The sequence below is a fragment of the Equus caballus genome, chromosome 3, assembly GCF_041296265.1.
Source record: "Equus caballus isolate H_3958 breed thoroughbred chromosome 3, TB-T2T, whole genome shotgun sequence".
NCBI classification, from domain to species: Eukaryota; Metazoa; Chordata; class Mammalia; order Perissodactyla; family Equidae; genus Equus; species Equus caballus.
In genome coordinates this window covers 45982863-46000217 of record NC_091686.1, presented here as the reverse complement: position 1 = coordinate 46000217, position 17355 = coordinate 45982863, and the positions used below count along the sequence as shown (strand labels likewise).

The window sequence follows — 17355 nt, the reverse complement described above, 5'->3', positions numbered from 1 at the left end:
ATTGCCTCCAAATAGAAGCAAAAGTGCTCCTGTTTCTTTCCATCTTCAAATGTACTGAGTGCTGTGGACTGGGTTGTGTCCCTCCAACTTCACATGTTGAAACCTCAACCCAATGTGATGGTATTTGAAGGTGGGGCCTTTGGGATGTAGTTCAGTTTAGATGAGCTCGTGAGGGTGGGGCCCCCGTGACGGGATTAGTGCTCTGACAAGAAGAGACACCAGAGAGCTTGCCCTCTGTCTCCGTCCCTGCCATGTGAGGACAAGGTGAGAAGGCAGCCATCTACAAACCAGGAGGAGCGCTCTCCCCAGAGCCCGACTATGCTGGCACCTGGTCTTGCACTTCCAGCCTCCAGAACGGTGAGAAAACACATTTCTGTTGTTTAAGCCGCCCAGTCTATGGTATTTTGCTATGGCGGCCTGAGCTAAGACACTGAGTGTTCTCATTTATTTAATGTTTTCCCACCCTGATATACCGAATTATCTCGTTATTTTACTTAGTATTGTTTATTTCGCAAATTACTTATTAATGACTTCTGTTCAATTTTCTATTAGGAGATTTATCACATTTTAAATTATTTATAAGTAATATTTATGCATCAAGATTTCTTATATAACATGAATATTTGTTACATATGTCACAGATAATTCCTCCCACTTTTTCCTGTATCTTTTGCTTCATTTATGACCTTTCCCTCTAAACCAAAGTTTTAATTTTTTCGTGGTCAAATATTTAAGCTTTCTCTTCATGGTTTCTACCTTCAGTGTCAAGCTGAGAATAGCCTTCTGTACCCTACTGTTGTAAAAGAATTTACCTTTACCATAACTTAGTACTTTTACCATTTAATTTTCACGTCTAAGCTTTAAATTTGTCTGGCGTTCAATTTTGAGTGAAGGGAGTGTAGTGAATGCAACTTCTCCCCCCCTCCCCATGTCCCATTCACCCACTTGTCTCAAGCCAAGGATGTGCGTCTCTGTTGAAGTCCACAGGGGATCTGCATAACTTGGGGACAATAGGCTCAACTTGATGGCTCTCTAGTCCTGTCTGGGGTCATGAGGCTCTCAGAGAAGGCCAAGGGACCACCCTGCCTAAGTGCTTCCTGCTCCTGGCCCTGCTGTGGGTTTCCGGTGTTTGCTTCCAGAGCTTCTCCACAAGCACAAGGTCCTCCAGCTTGGGAAATGGTCCTTGGTGACTCGGCATTTCCAACCTCAAACTCCTGATAAAGATGCATCTCTGCTGCTGGAATCTTTTCTTGTTCTATTTGTGTGTTCTTAAGAATGCATTGTATTACTGTTTTCTTTCTCATGATTTTAGGTCACTTTCATAGCTTTTATACTTTATTTCAAATAGTTATCATTTTATTCTTTTGGAACTTAATTCCTCCTAGTCTTACTTGTCTTTTTATTCTTTAAAATGTTTTATTTTTTACTTTTTGTTGAAGAAGAGTGTCCCTGAGCTAAAATCTGTGCCAATCTTCCTCGATTTTGCATGTGGGACGCCACCACAGCATACCCTGATGAGCAGTGTGTGGGTCTGTGCCTGGGATCACAACCTGTGAGCGAAGGCAGAGTGCCAACCTAACAACTATGCCACCAGGCCGACCCCTAAAATGTTTTAATTCTACCATTAATCTTTAGTTTTAATTTCTTATTTTAAAATGTCCTTTGCCTTATCTTTTTCCTCTCTTTAAATCCCAATTATGTTATTCCTTGAAAGTTTTAGAGATTTTCTCTTTTATTTCTACATTTATACATGTGATCTCCAGTCTTAAAAATCATCGTACATCCTTGCTCTTATTTTCCCCATTTTACAATGTGGCAGTTGGTACTCATAGAAGGAAGGGCTTGTTATGATGACAGAGCTAGAATGGCAGGATCATATTTGAATTACACACTTTTAAAAAATTTTCATGTGTTTTCTTTAATTCTTGGACTTTCCCCCATTAAGTGAACTGGCCTTTCTGGGCTCAGATCTCAGGAAGGAATATTGCACTTGAAAGAGAATAGTCAAAGGACTTCTCCACTGGCTTTTCTGTTTCAAAAGCTGAAGGATTAGGGGAATGGAAATGACTCAAGGACACATGAAAAGTAGGAGAAGAAAAGCAGGATAAGAGGAGCTAAGTTTTTCCCTCTTCTCCCACTCTCCCAACCCCAACGAGGAATTGTTTATACTGGTTTGGTGAAAAGAGAAGATTTGAAAAGGAAGTTATGGGGTTGTCAATATGGATGAGTTCCTCTGAGAGGGTCCTATAGGTGCTCCCTAGGGGTGGAGGTGGCAAGATTTCCCAAATGTGTTCGTGTTGGAAAGTAGATGGGAACCATGCCTCAACATTTAATGGGTAGAAGCATAGGATGGTATGAAGACCTTAGGATAGAAAGTGGCTGTGTCCTGAGATAGCTTTCCAAAGATTTATGAGCCCCTGGCGTGTTGTACAAGCAGCAAAATCATCACGTAAACCCTAGAGAGGCATCTAAGGTACAGAGAAATTTGTATATTATGAAGGTACCTTGAGGATGGGAACAAGGGGGTAACTCAGTGACGACTTTCCTGGACTCACGACAGAAATCAGTTGGGTTGATGGTTGTAACAAGAATATCATCAATTAATCCCCATCATTTCTCTTTTGAATGTCACAGAATGAATCATACAAGAACTGTTCTCTGAGAAGTTATTTTGTTATAATTACATTCAAGATAAAAATTTCATTTTGCAGCATCTTGCTGTATTCCCATCTCTGTTGCTCCTCTTTCCACTGCACTGGAACAATCAGGAAGGTGAAACAGGAAAGGAAGGAAGTCCCCAAGGATGCCCTTGCCCCTTTTATCCTGTGGAATCTCAGAAGAGCAGAACACAGCGGATGCTGAAACATAAAAGTGCAATAAGGAAATGATTGAATTGCTTGAGAAACAGTGATTTCAGCAAAGCAATTATGCACCGTATCCTGAGAGACTGCACTGCCTACCTATCTCCACCGCCAGCTCCACGTTCACCCTAGTTCACCCACACAAAATTTCACCATATTGACTCGTGAAAGTAGGACCCAACATCAGCTGTGAGAGGAAGGCGTCAGCTTTGAGCACCATTCCCTCTGGCTGCATGATCACAGAGACTTTCAAACCTTCTGTGATAGCTTTGGATCAGCTTCTGTCAGCCCAAGAATGTAGCCCCATGTCTGATTATGGGAGAAAACATGGGTTCCTTGGTTCCTTTCCTTTTGCAATGTGTCTACTGCCTGCTAGATCCCCTGTCCCCACCCTCCATGATCTGTTTCTAAAATTTCAGATGCGTTTTCCTGGCTCTTAATTCCTGATTTAAATGGCCTTACATGTAAGGTAAAAATCGACAGGGGATAGCAGGGTATATTTAAAGACAGATTTAAAATGTCAAAAAAATCACTAAACAAGCAAAGGATGTAGATAGAGTTGGGGGAGAGAATATGAAAGGGTGACGTGCTTGGGATCCGACTGAGAAAATCAAAGTATTCCTTTCAGGAGTAATTCTTTGTTTACTGCTTGTTGCTTATTCTCCACTGTCTCCAGCACTTAGGATGGTCCTGGCAAACAGTGCACCATCGCCAAATACACATTGAAGGAGTGAACGAACACATCGAGTGGACGCTCCATCCCTGCCGTGTGCTGGCTGAAGCATCTGCCCGTCTGTCAGAATTGATCTAGAAAGAACTTCTGCCCTGCATGGAGCCTAAACCTCTGCCTGTGAGATTTCTTTCAAGGTTTCATGACTCCAGTGACGTGAACTCATTTATTCTGGACCATTTCTCTAACCAGGAAAAGAAGACATAATGGCTCATGTGGGGTAGAGTAGTTCTTAGCGCTATACTGACTTCTTAAACATTTCTCCGAAACAGGTTGATGTGGCTCTTTCCCAAAGAGGGGCCTGCAGGGAAGACTCTTTCTCATCCTGGCGACAGCAGGGAATAAGGTGGACAGGGCGGAAGATATTGAAGGTCCAAGTAGCCATGTCTTTCTCACAAAACCACTGGGAAATGCTTAAGGAGTCATTTTCTCTGTGAGTTCAGGGTACAGATCATCAAATAAAACACTCATCTTTTTCCAGCATGGTACAACTTGAAAGCTTTGTGGAGCTGGTCAAAAGGCAGCTGATGTGTTATTAATGGATCTATGTTAATTTTATTTTGCAGCTAATCAGTCACTAGTTGGGGAATACAGTCTCTGGTTTTATAACCTGCAAAACAAAAAGGCCATTGTAATGAGATTTGAGAAATACCAAATCAAAAAAAAAAATCAAATACGTCATGGAGATGCAGAAAGTATTCCTATGAAAAATTGCCGTTGAACATGAAAGATAATTCATTTGTACATCAGAAGCCAATGACTGCTGTTGCTAAGTGTGGCTGCTACAGACAGTTCTGTTACCTGGAACTCCTTTGGAGAAAAATGGGGTCAATATTCACACATTACTGAGTTGCAACATGGCCCTTTAAACTAGGAGTCTCCCACCCATCTCCTGGGCTTACCATTGTAGAACTGTCTCTCTGTTCAAACACACAGAGATGGCCTGAGAAGTTACCATCGGAAGAGTGGGCAGAGATGGGAACGTTAATTTACTAAAGCTGTTGGTTGATATTTCTCAGACACAAGGGCTTCTCTGGGAAGACAAAAACCAGTGCTGACACACCAGGCTGGTGCATATCATCACCCAAAAGGTACTGCTGTTGAAATTGTACACTAAGCTTTGACCCACCAGTGCAGAACCGAAGCTGACTGAATTATTCCAAATGCTGGAACAAACCAAAAACTATTTTGCAGAAGGTAAAAATTTTATTTAAACTTAAAAAACCCATTTAATGAAATTAACTAACATTGCTTTATAAAATGTGCCCATTCGTCGGAGGAGCAGTCTTTGGAGGCTTCAACCATTGGAGCTGTTCCCCAAGGAGAGGAATTCTGACCTCTATGTTTCCACAAATTGGCAAAAACTTTCACAAGAGAAGCCAACCGATCGCTTCTGTTCGCTGACCTACCTCCCAAACACACGCTCTTCAGTGTCCGCCCAGAGACAACCATCAGTGCTTCAAGAGAAAGCTGTGAATTGGATGGAGCCAACCCAATGATCTGACAGACACCGTAGCTCAGGTGGCAGGATTCCAAGCAGCAATCTGAGAAGCAGAACATCGACCATGAGCACATTCACATGCATCCCAACAGCTCCCGCCACAGCTGGAGCGAGTCATGGAGCTCCTAGTTTCGAACCCCTCCCTGCGCTGAGGCTGCTTCAACCTCTGCTTCCACCCCACCAGTGACGGGATCTCATCAGAGAACCAGTAGAGTGTAGTGGTAGAGAGCACAGACTGTTAGCCGTGTGACCTCAGGCAAGTTACTCAACTCCCTATGCCTCAGTTTCCTCATTCGTAAGAAGAGGAATGCTGCCTACTTCATAGAGTTGTTATGAGGATTAAGCGATTTATCATTCTTAAAACATTAGAAAACTATCTGGCACATGGCAAGTGCCACGTGTTTACTAAATAAAATTTCCTGCTGTCTCGAAGGCCACACACTGTATTCTTCGCCTGACTCTCTCGCTTTCCACGACTCTCTGTCCTGCTCATTTCTATTAAAACAAAACAAAACAAATATATATATATGTGTGTGTCTTGCCCCTTGCCTCCATTGTGCCTTGTTTGTCTCTTTCCTGTTACCTGTCACTCCTTCTACTTTGTTCTTCAGCAGAGTCCATTAGGCACACCCTGAAATGTGGTGAATGCCTACCTTCTCTCTTCTAAACCGGAAAATCCACAAATACGGTGCCTATTTACTCATTCTTGCATCCCTAGAACTTAACACATTGGTGCATTGGAGCTCATTTCTCAAATGAATTGATGGTTTTGATACAGGACACACGTACCTATCATATGTAAAGTAAACAATGTTCGTACTTAAATATAAAAGCACAGATGAAGAAAGAGCTAGGAATAAAGAAAAGGGAATACTGCTATTGTGGCCTTTAGCATGTTTTAACGTTGTTTACTATAATGACATATCTTTAAGTGTATACGGCGTTTCCTTTTAAAATGAATGCTGTCGAAGGAATTTACATTCTCTTTTTAGATTTGGGGCCCTCAGTTCCAAAAGGTATATTCAGGAGAGTTTATACTTACCTACATGAGAATATTGAACGTGTGCCCACCCATTAAGCATCTACTCACCGTGCCCCAAGCCCACACACCATGGTCTCAACGAGTCCGATGGCCTCAAAAGCAAAGTCGACACCAAAGCCCGTCATTTCCACCACCACCTGCTGGACGGGCTCCTTGAGCTTCCGAGGGTTGAGACAGTCAGTGACGCCCAGCGCTCTTGCCCGGGGAAATTTCCCCTCATTGATGTCAACCCCGATGATCCTAGAGGCACCAGAGGCTTTGCAGGCCATGACGATGGCCGAGCCGATTCCTCCAAGTTCAAAGACCACACAGGTGGAGCCGGGGTGACCTGCAAGTCCACAAGACATGTTTGTATTAGGAACCACACCTGGACAGGACACATGTGTAACTAGGAAAATAAACAAATCAACTGCACCATTGAGCCTTTTGAAACTATACACCGGTTGAAACATCTGGCCTGATCTGACCTAGTTTGGATGTTTTGCAGGCAAATCTCTATGGCGCACACCAACACACAGACAGCTCTCTCACCTTGGCCGAGTGAACAGCAGCCCCATAGCCTGTAGGCATCCCACAGCTTAGGAGACAAACTTTATCCATCGGAGCAGCGTCATCGATTTTGGCCACTGCAATCTCAGGCACAACAGTGTATTCAGTGAACGTGCCTGTGCGGAAAGCTTGATAAATCTTTTGTCCTTTGCAGGTAAATCTGCTAGTCCCATCCAGCATCAATCCAGAAGAAGGTAGAATGCTATTCCGCGGTGACACAGATGCAGGCACAGGCAACGGCACAGATGCGTGCAGTTGTAAAGAGAAAAGTGAGCACTCTTAGCTGCCGAGCGATGCTTGCCCGACATAAGCGATTTAATGAGAGTCAGGGGCAAATCTACTCACTCTTGCTTCTCACAGAAGTTTCCCTTGGGGGCCAAGCAGGAATTGCATTCTCTACACTGTGGAACAACGAGTGTGAGGACTTTGTCTCCTACATATGGAAAAAAATAATGTGCTCATTAGTTTAATATAATATTGGAACAGAAACACAATAGCATGTTTATGAAGAATTCATAGGATGGCTAGAAAGCTTGCTGTGGACAGATTACGGCAGCCAGTATAATATTGCCCATGGTTGTTGTGAAGGAGAAGCCATATAACAAGGTTTCAGAAATTCCATTTTTCTTTGGGCGAAGGGTGAAAATGTGGCAAGATTCCCTGCTGGGTGGATCATTGGAGGTCTGCTTCCGCTGACTCTGAAAAGTGAATAATAAAACCAGGCATGAACCCTAGCGAGGTCTCTGGCTTGACCCTTTTGTTTGCCATTTGAAGGGTTTAAATTCCCACAGTGGCTGTTAGCCTCCTAAGGTGGCCCGGCTAGATAGCAGGATGGCTCGTTCACTGAGCTCCCACCCTGGGATGGCACGCTGACCCGCAGCAGGCCTCTGGCATGCTCTCTCCAGTGAGTCTAAGTTCTAAGATGGGCAGACTTCACAGAATAAAAGGAATCGCTCTCCCTGCAGAGTGAGGCTGCTTCTGGAACACCTACAACAGAGGGTGGGTTTAGGTGTCAGAGTTCTGGAGAGGATGTTGAGTATGTTTGTATCTGGTCATTAGCTGGCCCTCCTGGGCTCTAGGGTGAAGATAACTAATCGACACGGTCATCACAGACTTACAAAGGCCTGGTGAGAGGCCTACAACGTTGTCTTTATCTTGATCCTTACAAATTTTTATAACACACAATCGAATTGCCTTTGGCCTCTTGCAGGGCTTAGATGGCATTAGAAATCTCTCCTAAGTTTAGATAAGGCATATCCTAGCTCCAGTGGCCCTAAAAATTTCCAAAGGTACTGGATCTCAAGCTCAGGAGAAGTTCTGCTCTCTTGTCCTTTCCCTTCAAACGCTCAGCATTTTCCACAAAACTTCCACTGGGGTTTTTCTAGTCAAAGAGAGCGTAGAGGTTCTGTCCTTCCTATTCGTATCACGTTCTCGGAGATGTGGAGACCGTGCCTTTTGACTTCGGTCCCTCCCACTATGCCTAATGTCCGCCGCACGGCAGGCGCTCCAGAGCCACTCGCTGAATGAGCACCCTGCTGACGGCTTCGTGCATGTCCTGACCATGCACTTGCTTACAGCTCTTTGCGTGTGCCTGGCTCCAAACTGCGAGCTTCTGGGCTGTCTTGATCTGCGTGATTGCTCTTACCCACTCTGAGCATTTCAGACACGCTGACAACAGCCATGCCAAGATCCTTGTTGAAATGCCTGGGGAAGAGCATGTACTTGCTACTTTGATTCTTTGAAATGTAGCTATCCTCCTGTCAATGAAAATTGAAGTCCTATGTTCTAGTTGATTAGAACCTGCATTCACTTGTCAAACATTCAGTGCCTTCTAACCGTGGGACAGGCACTGTGCTAAGCATGTGGGGGACACAAACATATATAAGCAGCAGTTCCTGCCCCTAAGGGGCTTTCAATCTGTTAGAAGGACACTGGTCCTACCTCAGCTCTCCTTTGGCTATGGATAGACGCTTGGCTCAGCCACTGCCCCTCTGGGTTGCTCCAGATGACAGCAGGGAAACTGTGCAACTCTTGGAATCCCTGGACACATTTAATACCATGATACGTGATGAGTTAGAAGAAGCTGGAGGCAAACCATTTTATTTCTCCTGTAAACATGTTCCTGCATTTTAAGTTCATCCTCTGTGCAAGGGAAGCTCTTGGGCAGACTGTTTGGTTTTGTGGCCCCATTTCCTACCTGGTTTCACTGAGCTTACTCCTCCACCAATACTCTCCACAATTCCAGCTCCTTCATGGCCTGGGATTAAAGGAAAGTTCCCCGGGAGTGATCCTTTCAGTATGTGATTATCAGAACCACATATCCCTGAAGATGTCATCTGCATAGGAATTAAGTGACCAAGGATCAATTGCTTTGGAAGTTTTCTTTGTCGTTTATCTGATACTGAACATTAAAAATCTTTTTCTTTTTTTGCCTGAAGAAGATTCACCCTGAGCTAACATCTGTGCCAATCTTCCTCTATTTCACATGTGGGTCACCACCACAGCATGCCTACCAATGAGTCGTGTAGATCTGTGCCTGGGAACTGAACCCAGGCCTCTGAAGCAGAGCACACCAAACTTAAACACCAGGCCGCAGGGCTGGCCCCTTAAAAAACCTTTTTTAACATGAATTATCTCACTGGATTCCTATTACAACACAGAGGAATACAGGGCAAATCTTATCACCCCCAACTTAGAGATGAGGAAAGGGAGAGTCCAAGATTTAGAATGACTTGCCCAAAGTCACAGGACGCACGCTCAGACCTGGAAATAAACTTAGCTCCTTTGACATCTACTCTGTGCAACCTGTCACCAAGCAGTTTTGCAATGTGAGGGCCACTCAATTACAGCGAAGAACTTTTTGACCACATGTCAACAGACCACCATTGAGAAACACTGAATTTTAGGCCCAACATAGTGGAGCGTTTCTCCACTGCTCTAGGAAATAGATTTTTGAAATTTTAAACTTGCACATTGAAAACATTCCTTAAGTTAATAGTGGAATATGAGTTTAAATTAAGGAAACTATCCATTGCAAAGTTGAACTGATGTTGAGAAGCTTTAAAACATCTTAGTTCATGGCTTCAGTTTTTGTGTCTGTGGATAGGCCCCACCGAATTCCACTGATCATAAAAAGGAAGCATTTCACGTCCCATAGGCCCTGCATCATTGCTCTGCCTGGAATATGGCCAGAAAAGCCTACGTTCGAACATACTGACCAGTTTCCCAGTATCTGCAGTGGGGGAGCCAGCATTTTACTGCTGGAACCCTGGGAACACCCGTGGTGTGATCGTGGCAAGTGGGCGAGAAGATATGCTGGCGAGAAGTATGCTTTGCTTTTGGTTCCCACAGCCCTAAAAAGGCTTCAAGGCGTTATTGAAGGCTGGAAAAGTTATTTTAGGTAGACAGCAGGCTAGAATCTCACTAGTTTTGTCCTACACACCAAACAAGAACGTGCAACTCTGTGAGAAGCCTCCATAGTGTAAGCTCGAGGGGGGCCGTCTGTCCTTGGGGGCAGACCCAGCCCTGAACCTCGATTGTCCAGGGCTCGGGGTGAGGTTGCTCAGGTCCTGGCTGCTGAGCTTCCCCCTTGGGGGCTGTTCTGCATTTGTTGTTTAGGGTGTAACCTTTATAGTTAAGAAACATATCAGTATCAGAACAGAGACTATTGGCTAATTAACTAGTAAGCATTTCATCAGATGGTGACCCCGTACACACAAGCACTAGTTAAATGCTGTTTGGATGGATGATAAATAGGAAAATACAGCTTCTGAATAGCACTCAGTTACTAGACTCCTTCCTTTGTGTACGATCTTGTCACTTTGCTCTTTCCCTTCTCTCCTTGGTGGAACAAAGTCCTTAGCGTGACACCAGACGTGGAGTTGATGTTTATCTAGTGTTAGTTCCCATATTCTCCTGCTTTGTCTTTCACTGGGCACCCATCTTTGTCTACTCCCCTCTTCCCCTCCATTGTCTTTTCCCTCTGGCATCTTTCCAACTGTGTTCATGCCTTTTCTCTGTTAATCTTCTAACCGTCTTCCTATGCCTGCTGCTTTGATTAGATACTTATAGACTAGATACTTCAGTATTCATTGCATTCACCAAATCAAGTGTTGAATGTCCTGGTCTTAAATTAGGAGATAGGGAAATTTAATGTTTAGTAAGATGCTAAGCAATATACTCTTAACCTTGCATATTTAGTGATTTTGTAAACTTCGAGACACATTGATTGAGAGATTGATTTGAAAGTGGCAAGGGCCTTTGAGAGGTCAGTGTTTCCCCAGCGCTGGTCTGAGCTCTGTTCAAGAATTCATTGTTAACTCTTTCAAATCACCTTAAAGGCCATCATGGATCCTAGTTGCTCACTCCTGGAAACCGAAATTTACCACATGGTCCACGTTTTCAAACAAATTCTGAGGTTATTTCAATGTACGAGCACAAAGTGATAGACACACATAATTAGTGTGTTGGTCACTGCGCATGTGTTTGTTAACACCAACTTTGTATCACTGAAGTATAGGGAAATGCTTCCCTTGTCCTCTTCCCCTCAAAAATGAAGAGACCTTAACACTTAAAACTCCTTTTAAGTCACATTGTGAAGTATATAGGCATATGATGTCATATAATTTGAGTAAAAATTTCAATAATTAAAAAATAATTATAGGGCTGGCCCCATGGCCTAGTGGTTAAGTGTGGTGGGCTCTGCTTCAGCGGCCCAGGTTCTGTTCCCGGGTGCTGACCTACACCACTCGTCAGTCAGTGGCCATGCTGGGGCGGTGACCCACAAACAAAATAGAGGAAGATTGGCACAGATGTTAGCTCAGGGCAAATCTTCCTCAGCAAAAGAAATAAAGATGATAGCAGGTAAGTGAACTATCAATATTTTACAATTGTTAAGACTATTGCAAACATTCATTAACTCTATTCATTTATCTCAGTTTTAAAAATTCTTCTTTTACTAAGAAAAGTAGATAGACCAAAAATGTAAATTATATGTGTTTTATATACAAAGTGAAACAGGATTTCCTTTCATTTGCCTTCAATAGTAAAGGTGAAAAGAGTCCAATTTACCTTAATACGAACTTCCCCAGCCTTTGGTGGCTCAAGCTGCACTTCTTCAATGGAAAGAGGAGAATTTCTTTCCCAGGCAATGGCTGCCCAGCATGTGATTGTCTGTTGACACAGGGAAAATAAAATGACATCATTTGGTGATAACGTTTAACTTTTATTCTGATCCTACAAATAATGCTTATTTGTTATAATTTGTAAAAACGCAACCATCATAAAGAAACAGAACAGGGATCATTGCACGTTCAGACACAAGCTGCTTAAATTTTAGCATATTTTCTTCTAGTCTCTTAAAATTATTTTTGTATAATTAAGATCATGTCATATAAGCAATTTTGTATTAGCTTTTTTGCTAATAACTGCCACCATATGTTGAACATTTACCATTTACTTGCTCATAAGCACTTTCCCAGGACTTCAAAATGCTTTGTAATCATACTTTTATTCTATTTATTTATTTTTTTAAAGATTGGCACTTGAGCTAATATCACCCAAGAAATTTCTAGCCATTTATTTTCCCCGCAGTGGGACTCAGTGTCCATGAGTTTCCACAGGTGGGAAAACACTGGATATTGTCGTCACATTCCATGAGAATCTGATTGGAGAAATGATGTCCTGACTTTCTTTCAATGTGCGCTTCTGGTGAAACTATTGAAGTCGATGTAGATATAATTTAAAGGCAGTACTTACTTTACCCAAAGTGTCCATGATGAATTTTCAGCTTCCCGTGGTGTCTTATAGGTATACCCAAGAGAACTTCACTTCTTCCACTCTGCTTCTGGGCAAACTAGATGGAATATTTATAGTTTTATACACCGAAAGTCATTAATAATTATTACACCATTGGAGATCAACATGCGGAAAAAGGAACCAGCAATTAATGATCTAGAATGTGCAGCTCTGAAACAGGGCCAAGGGTGCGGCTAGACAAACCTCTGCTGAAGAGGTCAGCTGTGTTTTTCACGGATCTAGTCAACTATCTGAGCAGAAGCCTGGAGTAGAAGTGAGGTTATCCAAGAAGGATCTGTGAAACTCCCTTCTATGTGACGTGTGGACCCTCTTGACAGACACAGAAAACGACGAGACTTTTGAGACTATTATCCCAGAGAAACACTGCCTATGTGGACCGACGGGCCAGAGACAGGATGAAATGGAGAATGGCTGTCAGACTTCCAGGATTCCACTGCAAGACAAAGGGCGATAGAACTAGTCAGCTACAAACATGTGCTACCCTTCAAGACAAAGGAACAATGACTGAGGGTAGAGCTGCGGATGCAGAGGCCAGAGAGACAAGCCCAGAGGGTAGAGCCTCCCTGGAGCCAGAGGGCGAATCAAGCCCTAGAACATTATTCTCAGGCCTTGAAACCTAATGGACTTACCCTGCTGTGGTGAGACCTTTCTTTAGACCAGAGGTCCTTTATTCGTTCCATTTTCTCCCTTTCAGAATGGAAATGTCTATCCTATGCCCATCCTGCCATTGTGTCACTGACTAGTCACCCCAAGGAAGTCAAGGGTGGGTTTGGATATTTTGTCTTTCCAAATTGTTCCTTTTCCTTTTGTTATGTCAAGAGATGCAATCACCAACCACCCTGAACCAGACCAAGCCTCACAACGAGAGCTACGCCTATGGCCTGAGCCTTATTTTATTGCTAAGCTCTGTACAGGAGCTGAGGCCATATTACCGTAAGCTGCAGTCTATGTGGAAGCATGTCTTCCAGCTGAGCCTGTGCAAGCGAATACCCACCTCTCCCTTTTGAATATTCATTCCCCATCCAAAATAAATGCCCCTGCTTCCCTTTGTTCAGGGAGCCAGGACTGTGGAAATGATTCCTCAGGGTCTCCTATTTGCCACAAATGCACCTTTCTTTGTGAGACAACAACTTCTGGTGGAGGGTCTGATTGAACTCGCCAGGAGGGAACCCACTTTGGTTCGGTGACAATTGTACTTTGGAAGCCTGTAACCCATTGTCTGGTTTGACAGGTTCACAGATAGGGAGGAATTTTGCCCCAGGATGGATCATACCCAGAGTCTGGCCTATACCCAATTTACAGAGTAAGATTTGGAACTTTTGAGTTGAAGATATTTAGATGAGAGTTAGAATTTAGAGTTGATTCGAAAATAGGTTAAGACTTTGGGGGATACTGGAGTGAGGTAACTGAATTTTACACGTGGGTTGGGGATTGATACAATTTTCGGGAGGCCAGAGGAAGGACTATACTGGGTTGAATAGTGTCCCTCCTAGATTCACGTCTTCCTGGAATTTCACAATGTGGCCTTATTTGGAAATAGGGCCGTTGCAGACATAATTAGTTACATTAGGCTAAAATGAGGTCACACGGGATTAGCAGGGGCCCCAAATCCATTATACCTGTTGTTTGTATAAGAAGAGGAGAGGACACACAGAGACACACACAGGAGAGAAGGCCGTGTGATGAGGTCTATTTGTATAGGCAACATTTTGCACAGTGCCTGGAAAATACTCAGTGCTTCAGAGACGTGAACTGCATAATTACTGGTTTATAGACAGAGATTTTTTAAAGTGAAAAGCACTAATATATAAAAAGAGAGAAATTGAACTGAGCCATAATAAGATACTCAGATAAATTTGGATTTTGGGCTATTATAATTTACTTGTTTTCTTCCAAAGGTATTAATTCCTAGCATTTCCTAAGGCTGTTCCATAGGTGGTCATCTAGCCACAACTGTGGGTCAGTGCGTGAGGGTCTATCTCCCCAACGTTTGGCCAATAAAAAGATGTTGTGTGTGTTTGTGTAGTCCCTAAGGCTCCTTGTTCAATTTTTTGCTTCCGCCAGACCAGTCTGTTTATTAGTCCGTGAATCTTCCCGTTTCCCTGCTTCTCTTTCTGTCTCCTGTCTGAGTGGGGGGCTTTCTCCTACACTCCTTGGATGTGGGCTCCACCCTTCTTTGTCTCTCTCTTCATGCAACTAATGAGGGGATTTTTGTTTGTATAGTTCATTTGGAACTTAGCGTGCACACCCCTTTTTGTCACCTGTTTTCTGTGTAGAGGCCGGTTTCTAGGTTGGATTTGAGTTAAGAAACACAGAAGTCAAAACTACAGAGTAAAACTTTGTCTTCTTCTTCCCCTTTTTCTCCTCTTCCACTTCGATATAGGAGAACTGGGTTTGAATCTCTACCCAGGGCTGTTTAATGATAGTTAATTGATTTTTTTATTTTTTAGTTATTTATTGTTTTGAGGAAGATTAGCCCTGAGCTAACATCTGCTGCCAATCCTCCTCTTTTTGCTGAGGAAGACTGGCCCTGAGCCAAGATCCGTGCCCATCTTCCTCTGCTTTGTATGTGGGAAGCCTGCCACAGCATGGCTTCCCAAGCAGTGCCATGTCCGAACCCAGGATCTGAAACGGCGAATCCTGGGCTGCCAACACGGAATGTGTGAACTTAACACTTTGCCACCAGGCCAGCCCTAATGATAGTTAATTGAGGGATTACATTTGCCTAGCTATTTTCAGTCCTGAACTTCAGTGTTGGGTTAAATTGACACTGATTCATATCAGTCCCTATTTTATTATGGTAGAGCTACTACCAGTCAAAACGTTTCAATAGAGAGATTGACATATGCTCCAGCACTCTCTGTTTCACAGCAGAGAAGTCAAACACCAGTCAGTCACAGCAAAGGTGCTCACTGTCCCTGGCATTTCTGCTCCATGAGATACAATACCAAGCAGCATTGACTGAGTGCCTCCCTGTTCCAGACACTCAGCTGGGTAGAGTGAGGTGACAGTGATGGGTAAGAGACTGCCTCTATCCATTCCAAGAGGCAGTATGGGGCAATGATTATGACATGGCCTTGGGTTCAGGCAGACCCTGTCCTTACTAGCTATGTGACCTTGGATTTATTATTTAACTGTCCTTGGCCATAGTTTCCTTATCTATAAAATGAGGACAACTAATAGGACCACCTGAAAGGGTAGTTTGATGAACAAATGAGATAATCCTTCTAAACCATTTATCAGGGAACCTGACAGATAGGACAACCCTCAATAAATATGAGCTACATTGATTACCCATAAAAGCAAGCTCACAATCTATGGGGAAAAAAGACATACAGACAACCAAGTCTCGTACGTGTCAGCCTCTCTGGGAAGGGCCGTGTTATGGGTATAAATTAGTGCTTTTGGAACAGAGAAGGAGGCGCTGTTCTGAATGAAGGACTCAGAGGAAGCTTTGTAGAGGAGCAGGCATTTGAGGTAGACTGGAATAATCTTGAAGAACGGGGGTCATTTCTACTGTCCTTTGTTCAGTGTAACTAGTGTGAGCACGGTTTCCAGAGAATAGCAGTTTGAGTTGTCTTTCACCCATATTTGGAGGCCTCATAAAACCCATCGTACAGTCAGCTATTTAATTAGATGTAGTCTGTCAAGGTGGACAAATTAACATAAAGGACATATTTCTCAATGATTGTGAAGGGAAGAATTTCATGACTAGTTCGCTGAGCTTTAATTATATGGTCACTGAGAAACGACTGAGGCCTGAGGAACAGTCACCCACCAGAGAAGCAGGGTGGTCCCATGATTTCAAGTTGCTTCCAGTTTGGAAAGGACTGAAGAAAATGTGAAAGTCCCATGTCTCGTGTCTCTCATTCAAGGCCCTTCATAATTGGATGCTAACCTTCTCATCTACCTTACCCCTGCATATTCCCTAATACAGGGTCTAGGTTCTTTACAAGCTTGTGTCCACATTGTCCCCCGAGCAGAAATCCATTCCTCATTTAGCCCTATATCATCGTGTCATCATGTTCCTTCTCCTCTTTTATGTCCTCTTGGTCCATTCAAATCCTACTGAAACCTTGAGACATAGGTCAAAGTGCCCCACTATGGAGATATGGAGCTCCATCTCATAGTCATTCTTTCAGCACTAGCATTCCTCCTGTGACATTTGGGACCATTTGGGACTCTTCTGTTGCTCTTTATATTTAATGTAGAGATCAATGTCTCAAATTTGACTGGAAATTTATGGTCCAAGGCCTTCTTAAATTTCTCTTATGTTCTCAACTGCATTTCCTACCATGTATGCAACAGGTGTTTAATAAATAGCTGTTGAGTTCTTGTGCTCCCTCACCTTAGGGAGGGCATATGCTAACCATGAGGAATCCCATAATGAGCACCATCCAGTGCCTCCTCTTTGAGTGCTTGCAGATTAGCAGTGGGGTCGGGATTCACTAGGTCCTCAGGACAGAGAAGCCCCCATACCAGTTAGGAAGTGGGCAGTGCCAGGAGAGTTCCAACGTGGAATTCAGCAGAAGAAGACCCCACCCTGTGTTTTATTTGCGCATTCTCAGCAGTTACTCAATGCCTGGCAACATAGTGGGTGCTCAGATATTTGCTGACTAAATTGAAGGAGTGAATTATACTTTGAGAATCCAGGAAGCCTTGACAAATGATATTTTATTACGACTTATCTCAAAAGATGAATTGGAATTGAGAGATACAGATGGAATCAATAGCATGGACAACGAATCCTGAACTAATTATTTTCTCTTAATACCCTCTTTTATACATTTTCCTGTTATTCATCTCCCATACCTGGAGGCCTAGGGTTTGAAGGAATTATAGTCATTACCACCTT

At 43.3% G+C, this 17355-nt stretch overlaps 1 pseudogene; it reads right to left on the bottom strand.

Annotated features, from left to right (window-relative positions):
* Positions 1-3908: 3908 nt before the first annotated feature.
* Positions 3909-12580, bottom strand: LOC111772840 (alcohol dehydrogenase 1-like; annotated as a pseudogene).
* Between the last annotated feature and the right edge of the window lie 4775 nt (positions 12581-17355).